This window comes from Muntiacus reevesi, chromosome 7, assembly GCF_963930625.1.
Source record: "Muntiacus reevesi chromosome 7, mMunRee1.1, whole genome shotgun sequence".
NCBI classification, from domain to species: Eukaryota; Metazoa; Chordata; class Mammalia; order Artiodactyla; family Cervidae; genus Muntiacus; species Muntiacus reevesi.
Window position 1 is genome coordinate 29,135,521 of NC_089255.1, and position 17,073 is coordinate 29,152,593.

At 47.3% G+C, this 17,073-nt stretch overlaps 1 protein-coding gene across 2 annotated transcripts in view; it reads right to left on the reverse strand.

Annotated features, from left to right (window-relative positions):
- SCG5 (secretogranin V) overlaps positions 1 to 17,073 on the reverse strand; it is a 56,002-nt gene that overhangs the window by 36,769 nt on the left and 2,160 nt on the right. The window lies entirely within an intron of this gene.

The window sequence follows — 17,073 nt, forward strand, 5'->3', positions numbered from 1 at the left end:
TTTTCAGGATACTCATGTGATTCTAACTATCTCAATGGCATCAGGCACATTTTAGGGAAAGGGGACCCTGATGGATGAATGTACTTTTAATTCATTTGAAGGCAATGATTTATAGATGTAAGGGACTTTGCAGGGGGTTGGGAAGGGGTGCCCAACCACAGAGATGTCATTTAAACCATGGAAAGGTTTTCATTCAAAAACCCCAAGAGTTTCCCTCATGTTGATGTCCGTTCCCCGTCTGATGGAGGGAGAGGAATGCCTGTGAAAGGAAGGCTCTCTGAGACCAAAACTGGAGACACAAATAGAGGCTGAGACGCCTTAGGCATCCACCCCTGGCCCAGCCCATGGCTGGGAAGAAAGAGTGGTCTCAGGATTTATCATTACATACTTTGGAGCTGCATATCCTGAGACTGTGGCCTCCTTACTATAGTTACTGTAATTATTCCTTACTTACTGTACTTACTCCTTACTGTCGCCTCTGTCCCCTTCAGTATTCTTTGTTTTTTTCTTTTTGGCCACCCAGCTTGTAGGGTCTCAGTTCCCTGACCAGGGATTGAACCTAGGCCACAGCAGTAAAAGCCCAGAGTCCCAACCACTCGGCCACCAGGGAACTCGCCCCCTTCAGTATTCTTTATGTACAGTAGCTACACAAGACGTATTTGTTGACAGAATGGCCTCCATTTGGTGAGACTGGTGTAACTAAATGGTTCGAAGCAGAATATGTGTTATTGACACAAATAAAAAAAAATGCTAGCAGGACACAGATGACCAGGGATCTTGCTATCACTGTTCCTAGAGGTGAGCTGACTGTGAAGTGAATGAAGCTGAGGATTCAAAGCCTCTCATTTGCATAGACTGCTTCCAAGGCCCTGGACCTAATTTTGTAATTTGGTATTATTTGTCTTAAAGAGGGTTTCCAAATTACATAAGCTTCAGGCCTCACAAAGCTTGGATCTGTTCTGGGCTTGTTCTTAAAAGCCATCCATGAATGCCATTGTGGAGTTTTCATCTGCCATTATTTTAACTCCTACTTATCCAAAGGCAAATATATATCATTTAGCTCTGGAACCCTGGACAAATTAGGCCTGGGTTTCCTCACTTCTGAAAGTGACAGGTGACTCAATAGGATTCCTCAGATCCCAAAAGGAGAGGTGTGGAGAAGTGAGACGCAGGGGGAGAGGAGGCGGCGAAGGACCTGAGCCCTCAGCTCTGCTCCTGGCTGCGCTGCTGGCAGCTGATACGTCCGTCACCTTCAGCAAGGAACTTCAGGACCAGTGTTCTTTTCCATGAGACAGGACAGGTGGACGAGATGCTCTGAAGACTCGCCTTGTCCTGCGCTGCCCTAACCTAAGCCTCGGGCCACACCTCTCACCCACTGTCACCAGATGCTCACAATAGCTGCAGGGAGTATTCAGTGGAGAATTCTGGCGAGTTTCCGGCTTCTAATTCAGTGTTCTTTCTGCTATACCCCATTAAAGCTATTTGCCAGCCGAGCAGTATTTAAATAAGGCTGATGTCATTGTTTTTGATGGCCTTCAAAAATGCACTCTTGTCATGCTGAGTCAAAGATGACGCTCTGACATGAACCAGCCTTGTAGCATGTGGTTGTGGCGACCATAAGCGTGCAGCTCCCTTCCCACGAGAGGTGCTGGATTTGAAGCTGCAGCTGATTGAGACAGTCTGCAGGGAAAGGTCATTTTGTTCTCTTGCCTCCATGCCAAACCAGGTTTCTTTTTCTCCACTCTCCACTACTTGACTGCCCACTGCCGACGGCTAGACAATCATTGGAATCACCTGGGGCACCAAAAAAAAAAAAAAAAAGCAGCCTCAACTCCCTAGAACTACCAAATATAAATTCCTGGAGAAGTTGTTGGTTAGTTGCTAAGTTGTATCCAACTCTTGCGATCCCATGGACTGTAGTCCACCAGGCTCCTCTGCCCCATGGGGTTTCCCAGGCAAGCATATTGGAGTGGGTTGCTATTTTCCTTCTCCACTGGATCTTCCTGATCCAGGGATCGAACCACATCTCCTGCATTGGCAGGCGGATTCTCTACCACCGTACCACATGGGAAGCTCTCTGGAGAGAGAGTCCATAAGCTTCCCAGGTGATTGTTTATCTATCAGATGAGAATCTTGCTGCTCTCTGTAGCTTTCTCTATCCTAATAGGCCTGGAAACACCACAGAGCTTGAAATAGTCTATCTAGCTACTCTGATGCCTCTTGCTACAAAGTCAACTGGGGTAGCGTTAGCTGGGACAAGTAGTAACAACCAGATAATAGCCCTTTCACAAGAGAACACCCGTTGTACAATCCGGTTACATGAAGTGTCCAGAGCACACAAATCCAGACAGATAGAAAGTAGATTAGTGGTTGCCAGGGACTGGGAAAGGGGAATACGAAGTGAAGGGAGGAGGCGGGCGGCAGAGATGGAGGGGGAGTGATAGCTAAGAGGAAGGGGGTTTCTTCTAGGGGTGATAAAAATGTTCTAAAGTTGATTATGGTGATGAGAATATGCTGAAAACCATCAAAGTGCATGCTGTAAGTGGGTGCATTTTATGGTATATGAATTATATCTCAATAAATAAGTAAATAACCAGTCCTAACCTTCCCTTCCTCCTCTGTACACACATATAAAAACACATACACGCCCCAGGCCAACTTGTGATCACTGGCAGGTTAACACCAGACACCCAACAAGCCTCTGTGTTGGACACTCAGCCTCCTTGTCACCGCACTCACCTGTGACCACTTGTTCATACTCGCCTCTCCCTCCCCCACCAGACACCAAAATCGTCCCAGGCCGATAGCACCACCTGGTGGCCATCGCAGGAAATCTCTGCCCCGGTCCTCGTGCCCTACCTTCTCTGTCTGGGGACCTCAGGCATAAGCCATTCTCTCCCCTTTTCTGCTTTCAGCCTCAGGGTTCGATTCATTCTAATTTAGGTAATCAAGTATTTATCCACAAGCGTTCCCTTCCTCTCTTCTCCCAATCCTTTCCCAGAGTCCAGTCCTTCAATTAGTGCTAAAAAGCGTAAGGAACTTCATTTATGAGCCTGCACTGTGAAGAAGGCAAAATCTGAAAGTGGGGAGTCACACTAGATCTACTAAACACCGGCACATCCTATTAACAAATATTTCAGAGAATAAGAAAAGCAAATAGCTATACAATAGATAGAAAGGTGGTCAAGTTTGTTAGTAATCAAATAAATACAAAGTGAGACAAAGAGACATCTTTTTTTGCCTGTTAAATTCAAGGATTTGTAAGGTAACACTCATAGTTAACAAGCGAAATAAGATTCCCACAGAGAGACAGAGAGAACAACCTTATTAGTCAAACATTTACAGAAATCAATCTGATACTATGTAGGAAATGGAGCCTAAAAATACGCATGGAGTTTGACCTAATTTTTCTTTTCATAGAAATACATGCAATTATATATGATTTTCCAAATCATCCATAATGACCTTTATTACTTTTATAATAAAAATTACTATAAATAACTAGTCCATACCATCTAGAGAGTCTTTAAGTGAAGTGAAGTCACTCAGTCGTGTCCGACTCTTTGTGACCCCCTGGACTGTAGCCCACCAGACTCCTCTGTCCATGGGATTCTCCAGGCAAGAATACTGGAGTGGGTTGCCATTGCCTTCTCCAGGGGATCTTCCTGACCCAGGGATCAAACCCAGGTCTCCCACACTGCAGGCAGACGCTTTAACCTCTGAGGCACCAGGGAAGCCCAAGACAGTCTTTAAAGGTACCCCAAATATCCTTCTGAAATGAGATGTGGCAGGAATAATAAAGCCTGTAGAAAACTGGTTCTCCACAGGAGGCGATAATGATCCACAGGTGACATTTCTGCTTGTCAAAAGCGAGGCGTTCTGCCAGCATCCACAACAAGAGTCGTCTCTGGCCAATGTCACAGGTCCTAAGGATGAAAACTCTGCTCTAGAGTCAAACTCACATGATTTGAATCTAGACCCATATCCCCCTTAGCTAGTCAGTCCTGCCCAATTAACTACTCACCGACTGTACACCTCAACTTGTCCTTGCAAGAGGAAAGCATCTCATAGGGATTCTGAGGACAAAAGTATGTGTATATATATATATACACTACACACACACACACACACACACACACACACACACACACACGTATATCCACCTGCAATGCAGGAGACCCAGTTTTGATCCCTGGGTTGGGAAGATCCCCTGGAGAAGGAAATGGCAACCCATTCCAGTATTCTAGCCTAGGAAAATCCTAGGGACAGAGGAGCCTGGTGGGCTACAGTCCATGGGGTCGCAAGAGTTGGACACAACTTAGCGATTAAATCACCACTATCACCACAGATACATACATATATATATAGCGTCTGGCACATAGTAGATACAAAATCAATATTAGTTCTCTTCCCCTAAAACATTTAAAGAAAGAACACTATTATGTTTTCCACTAGTTGCCTCTCAGCTTCTCTGCTTAGACTGGAGCGAGGCTGATGGTCGCCATGTGCTCGCCTCGGTGCTGTAACTGGGGGTAAGGGATGAGATTTGACTCTTCATTAACCACAAAGAAATGCCCTGAAGCAGGGTCGGGAGGGCCGGGAGGCCTGGGTGGGCAGGCAGGCTGCAAAGACGGCTGCGTGGGTACCAATTGCTCATTCTGCTCAAGGCCTGGATCTGGAGAGCTGAGACTGGGCTGACCACTCCCTGCCTGCTGCGGGCACGTCCTGCCGTCACAGCCCAGACCCCTGGGCACCACAACCCTGCCTTTAAAAAAGCCAGAGGCGATGACCGGGCTCCAGAGTGCTGTATACAGACCCGGTTCAACGAGAGCCAACTGCCAAAATTCTCTCCACTGGCCACACATGTGGGGAGGGAAAAAAAAAGTCCTTCTGATATTAGCGTAATGCATCATTTACTGTCAGAAGGACCGCTCTTGTTCCCATCCTTTCGGCAACATTTTCAGGCAAGAGCACCTGTGCTGTTGCCATATTTTTGCACACTCCAGCGACCAAGGACTATTCAGAGTCTGGACAAACTCAACAGATGACCCCTCCCATCATCTGCTGAAGGATTAAGAAAGAAGAAGAAGAAAGCAAGAGACCCGCTGGTTCAGTTCGGGAGACGGGCGGCTCATACTTTGCAGCAAAGGGACTCCTCCCATTAGGCCTGTCCACTCCTGCTGCCCGGGAGGAAAACGTTAGTCACCCGCATCTCATCCAAGCCGGGCTGGGCTGGTTGACAGCAGGCCTGCTGAGTCCTTGGAGCGGGAGGATGGTACCAGGAAGGTCCCCTGAGCCTCTGCAGGGCTGGCTCTCCTGGACTGACTGTCTCCTCGGCCACAATGTCTGGCGCAAAGATAAACTCTGACAGGCCTCCGTGGGAGTGGGCCAGCAGTGTCCTGAGCCTGCCGGGGAGCCCCGGGGGCCGGGCCCATCACCACAGTCATCACGGGCCCTGGGGGAGCATCACTCTGCCTTGCTCAGGCCCGATGCCACGCCAAAGCTCTCTTCCCACCGCACAGAGTTACCTCCCACTGGGCACCAGTGTCCTCTGAAGTGCCGGGAAGGGTCGGTGTCTGCTCCCCTGGGAGCTTACAATCTAGGGCGTCCAAGGGAAGAACGACCCGGGACAGTGAAGCCGCTCGAGGAATGAGCCGGCGCGCAGGTAGATCATCCAGCCCGTGCTGAGCAAGGTGCCAGGCAGGCCCCCTCTATTCTCTGACACCCACGTGCGCTGAGTGACGGAAGCGACACCCACCTCCAGCCCCTGAGACCTCACCGGTGCTGCGCTGAGTGTGCATGTATTTGACAAAACACAACACACTACCCACCCCACCTCCCACCCAGTACCACCAGCCCACTGCTGCCTCCAGGGCACCTGCAGACTCGGGTGACCTTTCTCTCTGCCAGCAGACGGAGAGCTCACTGGACACTCTGCGGACCAGGGGACGGGCTGGGGAGGCAGGTGCTGTCCTGGGGGAGTTTAGGACCCTGAGCCTCACAGACCGCCTGCCCCTGTCCCCAGAGGCACTTGCAACATTCTTTGCATAAATCTTTTCTTTTTTTTTTTTTAAGAGCTTTTATTTCCTTATTTGGCTGTACTGCTTGGCATGTGGGATCTTAGTTCCCCAAACAGGGCTCAAACTCGTGCCCCTTGTAGTGGAAGCGGAGAGTCTTAACCACTGGACCATCAGGTTAAGTCCCCCCAGATCCCCTTAAGGAGAGAAATTCAGTGACAACCTTAGAAGTGTCCAGCCTTCCTGCCACCTCCTCCCCACCCCCAACCATCCTGCACTCAACACATTCTAGATTAAAAAAGTCTATTTCCTCCTACCTCTTCCTTCATGAACCTGAGTCCCCCTGATCCACATGTTCCCTCCTCAAGGAAGTCCGACTCAAGTTCAACTGACCTGCTACATCTTTTCGACTGCTGGGGGGCAGGCTGCGGGCACAACACCTTACTCCCCCCAGGGCTCCTGTCACGGTGACTATGAAAACAAGATCCTGGACTCTCAGCTTCTATCCCAGCCTGTGGAAAGTGTGCATTCCCATTTCTATGTCCTTTTTCCTCACCTAGACTTCAAGCTGCTTAAACAAGGGCTTCTGGTTACAATAAGAGAACACGGGCCCAGCTACTAACCAGCAGCTCCTTGGAGATCAGCTTGTATTTAGCCAACCCACCCCAATGGAGCTAGCAGGTGTGTGAAAATACAGCTCATCATTCCTGATCTTGCCTGTGTTTTCTGATTCTTATCCTTCAGGAGGGCTTCCTAGGCGGTGCTAGTATTAAACAACCTGCCTGCCAATGCAGGAGACGTAAGAGACGTGGGTTCTATCCCCGGGTCGGGAAGATCCCCTGAAGTAGAAATGACAACCCACTTCAGCTTTCTTGCCTAAAGACATACACGACTGAAGTGACTTAGCACACACGCATTCCTCTGGAGGCCTCGAGACTGAAGCGCCGATGGAAAACGCATCCAGGGATGCGAAAGTGAGGGGAAAGGCTGTCCAGTCCTGCTGCAGCCCTGGTTCTCGGGAAAACGCCTCAGTCCTTCAGGTCAGAGTTTAACTTTACTAACAGGTTAGAAGATAATGGCTGACTCTTACCTAGTTCACAAAGATCCTTTGTAAATACATTAGACGTATGTAGGTTGGTTGGCAAATGTCCAGGCCACAGTTCCTGGCAGCTGGTAACATGCTTGCTCAGTCACTTCACTTGTGTGTATCCAACTCTGCAACCCCATGGACTGCAGCCCGCCAGGCTCCTCTGTCCATGGGATTCTCCTGGCAAGAATACTGTAGTGGGTTGCCATGCCCTCCTCCAGGGCATCTTCCCGACCCAGGGATCGAACCCTCGTCTCCTCTGTCTCCTGCGTTGGCATGCAGGTTCTTTATCACTAGCACCACCTGGGAAGCCCAAATGTGTAAGCATTCAATAATTACTTAGAAAGTTAATAAAAATGGAAATATGTTAAATGGTATTTTGATAGAATGCATGGTTCAGGGGAAGTGAACCGATCAGGGCCTGCCAGTCACGTCCATGGAAACACGGACATGTAGACAGCCTCCTTTCAAGCCACTGAGAACACACTTTCCAACCCATCTGCACACCATTCTCACACCAGCATCTCCTACATGCACATGAGCAAGCTCTTGGCTTGGCAGTTGACTAAACAGCCAGTCGTCCTAACTTTTAAGATGCTTCTATAACCCATGTCACAGCCAAACACAAGACTTATACGGCCACCCAGGAAAGAAGTAGAACAGAGTACTGTTGAGTATGGAAAAGTTACTCTACTGGTTTTCAGGAACCATCCATCCTCACTGCAGACACAGTTCCTAATTCCTAAGGTAACACTAACAGGCAGCTTAGCAGTTCCTAAGGCCAGAGGTCAACTGGTTCCTCCAAGTCTAACATGCAACTATTGCAGGCAGTTTCCCCCAGGCCAAGTCTAGCAGGACACGGGGAACAGGAAACACGGGACACACCACAGACATACCATCTTCCAGCCCTGGAACCTTTAACCTAGAAATACATACGGTTGAATGAAACAGTAATGACCATGACAGTGATACTTCCCATTATGAGTGAAACTTCATATCGCCCCCAAACACTTTTACATACATGATTTAACATGACGACTATATCAACCCCGAGAGATGATCTGGGTAGCTCACCTCTGTCTTCAGACTGGGAAACTAAACTTCATAGAGTTTAAGGGACTGACTTAGTGACACGCAGCTGGTCTGAGCCAGGACCCAAACCCCTGGGCTTCGAACCTCACCGTTCTTCCTGCTCCGCTCCACGGAGACCACGTCCCCCACCATCCACACCACATGCCCCTTCTGCTACTCCAATCCCACGGCCTGCCACGGCTGAGAGTCATGCTTACTTTTAACTGTGGTGCCAAGCTGTGATCTGCTAAACCTTCCCAAGCCGGTTTCCATAGCTTTCTTTACGACCACGGTGCCAATTTGTTCCAAGAGGGCAGTTTTGTCAGACACTTTGCTTTCTGAGGCTTCGTATCCCGGGATCACCATCTGCCCCAATTCGCCTGTGGTTTACCACGACTCCCAGCATCATTACAGCTTCTCAGCTAAATATCACAGGGTTAGCCAAGTCGATGGGATGGAAGACAGCTGGCTGGAGAAATGCAGTCAAACCTAACACAGCTGGTTTGCCAGCTAAATTGAAAAGATCAAGCGATGTGACTGCAGGCAACATCACACTTTTTTTAATGGTTAGAAAGGTTCAATCAAATAAGACAGGGCTCAGGAAAGGGTTTTTGCAAACCATAGAGTATTATGTAAGATTGGTTACCATTTTCCCATGCGTATGTGATCCTCTTTGCCAATTATCTGTGGACATCACGCCCTGCGGTGACTCAGCGGCTGCCGTTGTCATGCCATCTCCCCAGATGGTGAGTCTCAGGTGATGTGGGATGAGGTCGAGGTCCCAGCTTGAACCTGCTCTGGGCTTCAGACGGGATAGCGTGTCTGGGAGGACACTCGCCAGAAGCCTGTATGCACCAAGAATGAGATACCTCCTAGGGAAAAGCTCAAACTAAAGGGAGAAGGAGTCCGACTGGCCAACCAGAGGCAGGGACAAGCTCTGCCTTCATGGGCAGTGGGGGTGTGGAGGGAAATGGGGCTACCCCTTCTCCAGTGGATCTTCCCGACCCAGGCATTGAGCCGGGGTCTCCTGCATTGCAGGCGGATTCTTCACCCACTTTCACCCCTTTGGTGCCCGATGCCCAGTGAGGTGTGGCTCCCGTGCAGCCTCTCCTGTGAATCTCTGGAGAGCATGGTGTGAGGGTGGGGCGGCGGGTTGTTGGGAACAGTGAGAAATAAAAGGGCAAGCCCTAAAGAGGTTTAGGGACACGAGGTACCGGAGGGGTCTCCCCCTATCCTCGCCACCCAACACTTATGACAGACTCCCTGAGGCTGCAACTGCTCATGGCTGGAGTCTGGAGGGTGAGGGGGTGCCCAGCAATGGGGACAAGGAGAGGAAAGAGGGGAACATGGGTAAGTGCCCCAGGGTAGGGACCAGCCCTCTGTGATCTGGATCATGCATGGATTTAAGACACTTTGAGGAGCTGGGATCCTCAAAGGGTAGGAAGGAAGCCAGTGAGTATTGGATTATCAGGGTTAAATGCTCAAAATATACTTACAGGGTGGATGATCTGAACTAAAATAACACCAGTTTCACCTGCTGGCATCTCAGGTCAGTGTTTCTAGGACACATACTGTGAGAGGGTCTTTCAAAAAACATTTCGTGAGCATCCATTACATGCCTGGCCCTGTCTAGGCCCTGCACACAGAAAAAGCAGGTCAGACCTGCAGATCTCATAGTTTGGTAGGGAAGGAAAACAGCTCTTTATCATAAGTGCCACTTCAAGGGGAAGTCTATATGGAGCAGCAAATTCAAAGAAAGGTCAACAATGAGCAAGGAACAAGGATCATCCCTAAAGATAAAACTGTTTCCCAGTTTGGTCCAAGATCAAGCCTGTGCTCTACCATACCATTAATCAACTAGCCTAAGCAGCAGCATGCTGTGTACAGCAGACCAAGATAGAAGAAGGATACACCAGAGTCTACTGTGTTTGAACCAAGTTCAAATACAAACTGCATCCCTAGAGAAGTCACTTCTCTGACCTTCTCCTTCCACCTCTGTACAATGTGGCAAAGATTATCTGCCCTCCTCGACTGAAACAAGGAAGTGATTGTGGGGGGTGAGGAGGAACAGCTGACTCTTTGGAAAAGACCTTGATGCTGGGAAAGATTGAAGGGAGAAGAAGAGGGAGACAGAGGATGAGACGGTTGGATGGCATCACTGACTCAACGGACATGAACTTGGGCAAACTCTGGGAGATGGTGAGGGGCAGGGAAGCCTGGCGAGTTGCGGTCCATGGGGTTGCAGAGTCAGACTCAACTTGGCGACTGAACAACAACAATAAGAACAATAAAACATGAACTTCACAGCATCCTGACACACTTCTATGTCTTCCCTTTTTTCCCAGTTGAGGAAAGACCTAAAGCCCGGCCTCCACCTGAGCTCTTGGTTTCATCTCCTCCCATATCCTCAGGAACATTTACCCATCAGTCATCTGCCCTTCATCCCATAACTTTAACTCTCTCTCCATCGTGCATGCATGCATGCTCAGTTGCTCAGCCACGTTTGACTTTTTTGCAAGCTCATGAACTGTAACCCACCAGGCTCCTCTGCCCATAGGATTCTCCAGGCAAGAATACTGGAGTGGGTTGCCAGTTCCTTCTCTCTCTTCCCAACCCAGGGATCAAACCTGCGTCTCCTGCATTGTAGGCAGATTCTTTACTGTCTGAGTCACTGGGGAAACCCCTCTCTCCAGCAGCTCTTGCCAATTAGCACTTCGACAAGTTCAAATCTCTAAAACAACAACCTACACAAAGACCTTGCTCATCTCTCCATCACCAACCCCCTCATCCTTCCACAACCGTTTCACAGTCTTCTCCCACAACCTGACATTCTGGAACAGACTTCTATATCTTGTCTTCTATTTCCTGCACTGTGGTTTCTGGCCCCCACTATTCTGCAGAACCTGTTCTACCCAAAGTCCCAGGAACTTCAGTGCGGTTACTCTTAGCATATATTCCACACCAATGGTCCTGATTTTATATAAACTCTCTGCTAATTTTGACAAAGTGACCATGGCCCCTTCCTGAAACTCTCATTCTTTGTTTACACTGAACCTGTCAGTTTCTACTTAATGCCCAATCTTTCTGGACTTCCTTTGCAGATTCTTCTACCTGGTCCTATAAATGGAGTCTTCCAGACTTTTTCTCAGGTGTCTGCTCTTCTTAATTAATACTTCACCAGGAAACTTCATCCATTTCTATGACATCAGCCACCACTAATATGATGATGACTATCAAACCCCTTCCTTCACCCAGAGAGCTCTCCTGTGTCATATACATCTAAGTGCCTTCCGGACATCTACACCTGGGTGTCCCAGGACACCTTAAGCAACAGTAAAATAAGTCATCATTTTTATCTCCTTATTCCCCTACCACCAGAAAAAACCCCAAATTTCCCCCTATTCCTTTTCAATTTCTTATCACTACTGGTGTAATTGCCTAAGACAAAAAACTGGAAATCATCCAGGGAAACATTAAGGATTTGAATTCAGGGTGAGCTCAACAGAACCCCAAAGGACATGAGCCAAACTGGAGGCCCTGCTGCACTCAAAGACAGCCCTTCCAGCCCACTGCTCTCATTGGCTCTCCCAGGATGAGGATAACCTAGAAACAGATTTTAGTCAAGATATCTGTCTCGGCCCGCACCCCTTCCTCCAACTGCAGACAGAGGCTAGCCTGAAATTGAGAGGCTCAGGTCAGTTGATCAACGTTTAAGACGCTTCTCTTCAACCGGCACCTTGAGTGGCTCAGTCGGTAAAGAATCCGCCCACAACGCAGGAGACCACAGCAATGCAGGAGATTCAGGTTTGATCCCTGGGTCAGGAAGATCCCCTGGAGAAGGAAATGGCAACCTACTCCAGTGTTCTTGCCTGGGAAATCCCACGGACAGAGGAACCTGGCGGGCTACAGTCCTGGAGGTCTCAAGTCAGACATGCTTTAGCAACTAAACCACCACCAACCTTCAAATAGGAGGCAACTGGTGCCCCCTGGTGGTCAAATGCAGGCACTGCGGTTCCTTTACGAGGCCAGAGGTGGACGAAATAGAGGCTCCTTAGGATCCACCCCTTTAAACAGATCTTATCTTACGGATTCTTTCTCCACCTGACATTTATTAAGTAAATAATTTTGTTCTCTTTAAAGTAAAAAAAAATTTAAAGCCCCAAATTTAGCGTTATAAAAAGGAATTTTGGTGTTTGTATGTTTGGCAATATTGATTTAAATTTATTTGGGATCCATCAAGTGCCAGTATATATAAATCCCTCAGTGGTTTGATATCTGGTATTATCAGGTGGTCTAGGAGGGTAGGGGGAAATGAACCCGTGGCATTGAGCAGACCCCTTTCTACCTGAGGCTGCTATCCTGAAAACAGAAGCACATTTTCTGATTGGATTTATCAAAAGCTAACATTAGTGTCTTGCTGGCAGAGCCACTTCTGACTCCCAAGCATCTCTACCTCATAACTAATGGCTCTCTGAACTAATCTCTTGGACAGCTGGTGACTTTCCTTGTTTCTGGGGAAAATATAACAACAGTAAGCACTTATCTATGTCATTTTGACTAATGAGCCGATTTGAGCTTGGGGACACCGCTGAGATGCAAGGTGCACGGTAGCATGGCTGAGATGTACTGGTAACTGGGTGAATCACCCACAGTAATATCAGGGAAGGCCATTAAAGCCTGCAGCTGTGCTCCTGATACTCCACAGTGAGAAAAGGCTGGCCTGATTCAGTTACTAACAGCACCCACTTTTTGCATGTGAGTGGGCTGGAGCCCCACTTTATGTATAAGAAAACCAAGTTTCAGGAAAGTCACTGAGATCACACACAGCTTGTAAAAAGTATGCTTAAGACTCACTCTGGAAAAATAAACTACCATCCAAAAAAAAAAAAAAAAAGACTCATCCCAGGTTTTCCTTTCCATTAAAGCATGTTTTCTTCTCTATAAAACAATTAGTTGGTGCCTGTTTGTCTTCACTCTGTTTTTGTTTTGCTTTGGGTTACGAATTCACACATTTGAAAGATATTCCTTACCAAGTCATGATTAAGGTACCTATGGAGACGTGAAAAATAACCTCCAATCTCTTGATGCTTTGGGCAAATGCTTTCTCCCCAGTGACCATCTACAGTAGGTCAACAAGGAGGCTGGCTTAACAACCAGGAGGCTGGGTACCAGGTTTCAGGAACCCTCACATCTATATGCTTCGGGTCTAGTCGGCCCTCTGCTGGTTTTTTTCCAAAACTGCAAAAGTCCCCATTTCTCAATACGCCCCTGGAGAGAAGGCAGGAAACTTGCACCCTGGTGATCAGTCACCGTCAAAGTAAACAGACCTTTGGAGGAGCACATTATCACCGAGTTCCTGATTTTTAAAAGAGAGAACAGAAATGGAATATTTCCCTTGAGCTTAAGGGGAAGAAGTCTCAAGAGACCCAGATGTCAAATAGAATATAAATTCTATACTCATATACTTCTGATGCCAGATATGTTGTTGTTCAAAGTTGTATCCAGTTCTTTTCCAACCTCATGGACTGTAGCCCTCCAGGCTCCTCTGTCCATGGAATTCTCCAGGCAAGACTACTGGAGGGGGTTGCCATTTCCTTCTCCAGGGGATCTTCCCAATCCAGGGATTGAACCGTGTCTCTTTCATTGTAGGTGGATTCTTTATCCTCTGAGCCACTCGGTCAGCCCACTGCCAGATATATTAGTTTTAAAATATTTATTCAAATACACATTCATTCTTCAAATATTTACCAACTGCCTACAATGTGTCTGGGTATAAAGCAGTAAACAAAAGATGTGGCCTCGTGGAACTGACATTCCAGTGGGAAGACAGACAATAAACAAGCAAGGAAATAAACATTCATTATAATTTTTTTTTAAATGCTGGAGTTTAAAAAATACAAAAGGGCACCATGGCAGAGAATGGGGAGAGCTCCTCTGGGCAGTTGGGCAGGTCTCTCTGAGCGATGACTTTGAAACTGCAGCCATACCAGACTCCCTGCTCTCATCTTGAGGTTTTTGCATTTATACTCTGGGTATTCTTCCTATAAAAATTAGAAAACCTTTCTAACTTGGTCCTTCATAACAAAATAAATGTTCAAGTGCTCGGGCCTGGTGGGCTGGGAAGACCCAGAGGAATCGGGTGGAGAGGGAGGTGGGATGGGGAATACATGTAACTCCATGGCTGATTCATGTCAATGTATGACAAAACCCACTGAAAAATAAAAAATTAAAAAAAAAACAAAAACAAAATAAATGTTGAAGGTATATGGAAGATAACCCAGGCATCTGTCAGACCCCTGGGAATTAGCAGGAATGATCATCTGAGCAGAGACAATGCAAATAAACAAGTGAGCTGAAACAATCATACACTCAGATGAGAAAATATTAGACCATGCAATAACTTAAATGCCAAAGTCCACAATAGGAAAAAAGTCAGGCTTCCCAGTTTGTTTCCTCTTCCCTCCAAAGTCTTTGGGCTATTTTCTCTGTTAGTTTGCATTCAAGCTGTAATAGGCAGAATTCTATGATGACCTCCCCCCCAAGATTCCCACCTACTGGTGCACACGCCATGCATGAATCCTCTGTGGGGCCTGGGAACGCAATGGACTATCTCTCCATTGACAAATGACGAAGACAAAGGGACCATCACTCCTATAATGATACTGTATGATGATTAGCAGACTAAAGGGACATTCTCCCTCTGGCTTTGAGAAAGTAAGCTGCCAAGCTGTGAGAGGCTTACAAGCAACTTGAGGGACACCGCTGGCAACAACCAGAGAAAGGGGCCTTGGTCCCACAAGGGCAAAAAATTGAATTCTGCCAACAACCTAGATGCGTTCGGAAGAGAACCTAAAGCTCCAGCCAGGACTGCATTTCCTGTCAACACTGAGATTTTCAGCCTGATGAGACTCTGAGCTGAAGGCCCTGCTTAACCCATGCCCGACTCCTGACTAAAGGAAACTCTGATGTAACAAGTTAAGTACTGTATTAAGCTGCTGAATGTCTGATAAATTTTACACAGTAACAAATCTAGAACACAAGCTGATATTCATACCTTCCACAGACACTGTTAGAAGAGATCCAACACGGCTATGACATCACACTGCACGCGTGCTAAGGCTCTTCATTCGTATTCGACGCCGTGTGACCCTGTGGACTGTAGCCCACCAGGCTTCTCTGTCCTTGGGATTCTCCAGGAAAGAATACTGAGAGGGTTGCCATGCCCTCCTCCAGAGGGTCTTCCCAACTCAGGGATGGAACCCACATCTCTTCCATCCCTTGCACCAGCTGGGGTCTTTACCACTAGCGCCACCTGGGAAGCTCATGCTTCCCCAAGGGTAATAAAGTTTTTGATTCTGAATTGTTCTAAGCCACGCTTTCGTATCTCCATACCTTTTCATTTGCCATTCCCTGATGAATTCCTACTCAAACTTCAAAACCCAGTTCAAACATTGCTCCTTCAAAGAAGCATTTCTTTAAAGCCACCACCTCCATCTACCCCCAAGCAGAATAAGTTATACTTTGTTCTTCACTTCCATGTAGCACCTTGCCTGTATATCTGTCAGAACACTGGCCCTGACACAGTAATCACCTCTCCTCGCCCCTACTCCCAGATAAGAATCCTCTAGAACAGAGCGGTCTCAGTGCCTCCTGCACCAGGGGCTGGCACAGAGCAGGTGCCAAGCAGCTGGCTACTGAGCAAAGGCAAGGAGGCTCTGGATAAACACAGGCTGCGGATGGCCAGGGATTTGCTGTTTCTCTTCCCGCACACATGATCAGGCTTCCAGTATTAACGGAAACCTGGGAAACTGTCTCCATGACAACAGCTGGGTGACTAAAGAGCACTTATGGTTAAAGGGGCAGATATTCATTGTCTTCAAAGAGCTGGTCTCAAATGGGTAGGCGTGTTTGAAGCCAGAGGTGGCAACAGGTACTGGGCAGGATTTAGATTCACCCCAGAAGGGGTGGTGTGAAGCTCTGTCTGATTTGTTCCCACCTCAAGCCCTGTGCTAGGCTGGCATGCTTTTGATTCAAGTCATCTGCGTTAATCCACTCCTGAAATCAAATGTCAGCCATGTAGACAACAATCCCACAGAGTTAGTTTTACTCAGTGGTTTAGAACTATGGGTAACACGACAGAAATGAGAATCATATGTCAACAATATCCATGGCATTCCCTGGACCCCCAAGGCAGATAGCTGTTGTAAGAAATTATAGACTCAGGCAAAATTACACAAAATTGATGCCCAGGAAATAGCATTTGCTGGTTGTGTGTTTTGACAAAACTCAGAGAAAGAATTCACATGTTTTCTTCAGACCCACTCCTGTGCCCAGGCACCTGAAGTGCTCTCTTGTGTTCAAACAAAATTAACCATCCTCCGGCTTTCGGGCTCCACCTCAGTGGAGAAAGAGAACATTCAGAATCAGAGATATAAAGCCAGGCATGGAAATAAGGCACCTGCTCTTAAGAGCTGCTCAAGACCTAGATTCCAATTCTCTATAAATAAAGCGTTAAGCAAAAAAGTACCACTTTCTAAGAAAAGTATTAAAACTATATTGCCAGAAACTCAGGGAAACTCAAGGGGGCAACAGTCTTACAACCATGAAACAATTAAATTAACATTCATTATACTTTAAGATATATTTTTTAAGTTTTTGACCTAAACTCTTAATGCCAGTATGTCATTGGCTCCTTCTGGGTTTATCTGATGTCCTCCTTAAGAATCAACTCAGATCCTTTAGGTCCTATATTTTGAAGATCTTTTATAAATACTGGTTGGCAGTGGTTCAGAGGTAGGCAGTTGGGGATACAATTTCCCAAAGATCAGTTTGGGAGAAGATGTGGGGTCTGGGTTCTAATCTTTTTTTAGTGATAACGCTAGATGCTTCTTCATTCAC